This window comes from Neovison vison, chromosome 4 (genome assembly GCF_020171115.1).
Source record: "Neovison vison isolate M4711 chromosome 4, ASM_NN_V1, whole genome shotgun sequence".
NCBI lineage: Eukaryota > Metazoa > Chordata > Mammalia > Carnivora > Mustelidae > Neogale > Neogale vison.
In genome coordinates, this window is record NC_058094.1 from 24,146,886 (window position 1) to 24,148,845 (window position 1,960).

The 1,960-nt window shown below is 33.5% G+C and overlaps 1 non-coding gene across 1 annotated transcript; it reads left to right on the plus strand.

Moving 5' to 3' along the window:
- Nucleotides 1–308: 308 nt before the first annotated feature.
- LOC122905737 lies at nucleotides 309–411 on the plus strand. The gene has a single exon (XR_006384425.1). It is a non-coding gene; the product is annotated as a U6 spliceosomal RNA (small nuclear RNA).
- The last annotated feature ends 1,549 nt before the right edge of the window (nucleotides 412–1,960 follow it).

The following is a 1,960-nucleotide window of genomic DNA, read 5'->3' on the forward strand; positions in this document are numbered from 1 at the left end:
GGGCACCTGTGTGGCTCAGTGGGTTTAAAGCCTCTGCTTTCAGCTCAGGTCATGATCCCAGGGTTCTGGGGTCGAGCCCCACATCGGGCTCTCTGCTCAGCAGGGAGCCTGCTTTCCTTCCTCTCTCTCTGCCTGCCTCTGCCTACTTGTGATCTCTGTCAAATAAATTAAAAAAAAAAATTAAAGAGTATGGAATTTTAAGTAGAGGGGTAACAAAATTAACTATGCATTTCACAAGAATCGATCTGTTTATTACCACTGTGGATACCACTGTTACCAGAAAATTTATTTAAAGAAATGATGATCCAGTGCTCACTTTGGCAGCTTCTATACTAAAATTGGAATATACAGAGATTAGCATGGCCCCTGCGCAAGGATGACATGCAAATTCATGAAGAAATAACAACTCAAACTTCCCAAATCAGGGAAAGGACGTGAACATTCAGATTCTTGAAGGAGAAAGGATATAAAATAGGATAAATCTAAATAAGTCTACATGAAGACAAATTTCAAGGAGGTTGACGCAAGTCAAAAACAGAGTGAATTTTGAAAATTGTAAAATTTGTCACATGCAAGGCATCCCTCATAAGATTATCTGAAGATTTCTTAGCAGAAAACTTGCAGGCCAGAGGGGAGTTGAAAGGTAAGTTTAAAGTATGGAGGGAAAAAAAAACTACCAAACAAAAATACTATACATAGCTGAACAGTTCAAAAATGTAGGAGAGATAAAGACTTTCCCTAACAGAAACTAAGGGAGTTCATCACTTATAATCTGCTTTATAAGAAATACCAAAGGGATTTCTTCAAATTGAAATGAAAGTATGCTAAACAACACAAAAGTGCATGATCCCTGGTAATGATATATATATAAACAAATATGGAATACTGTAATATTATAATGGTGATATATAAATCACTATTAATTTTAATATAAAGATAAAAGCACATTAAGAATAAATACAACTATAAAATTTATTAATAAATTCACAATATAAAAAGATATAAACTGTGATACAAAAATACAGGTTCAGAGGGATACATGCTCCCCAATGTTTATAGCAACATTATCAACAATAGCCAAACTATGGAAAGAGCCCAAGTGTCCATGACTGATGAGTGAATAAAGAAGATATGGTACATATATATAATGGACTATTACTGAGCCATCAAAAGAATGTAAATGCCATTTTCAATGATGTGGATGGAGGTAGAGTGTATTATGTCAAGTGAAATAAGTTAGAGAAAGATGAATACCATATGATTTCATTCCTGCGGAATTTAGGAAACAAAACAGATGAACATAGGGGAGAAAAGAGAGGGAAGCAAACCATAAGAAACTGTAAACGATAGAGAACAAACTGAGGGTTGATGGAGATGGGTGGGAAACAGATGCAATGGGTAATGGACATTAAGGAGGGCACTTGTTAGGATGAGCACTAGGTGTTATTTGTAAGTGATATATCATTAAACTCTACCCTGAAACCAATATTACACTATATGTTAACTAATTAAAATTTAAATAAAAATTTGGAAGGGAAAAAAAGATATAAATTGTGACTTCAATAACAAAAAATGTGCTGGGCAGGAGAAGTAAAAAGAATGGAGTTTTTATATGTTATTGAACTTACGTTGTATTAGCTTAAAATGGGCTGTTATAAGATGTTTTATGTAAGCCTCATGATTACTACAAAAAAAATACAAAATATACACAAAAGAAAAGATAAAAACATATGACCACAATAAATCAACAAAACACAAAGAAGATAGCAAGAAAAGAAAAGATGGACAAAAGAACCACAAAGCAGAATACAAATGCAATAGTAAGTTTTTGCCTAAGAATAATTACCTTAAAAGTAATGGATTAAATTTCCTGCTCAAAAAACATAGCATGGCTGATGGATAATAAAACAAGACCCAGTTACATGTTACCTATGAGGGACTTTTCTTTTCTTTTCTAAGA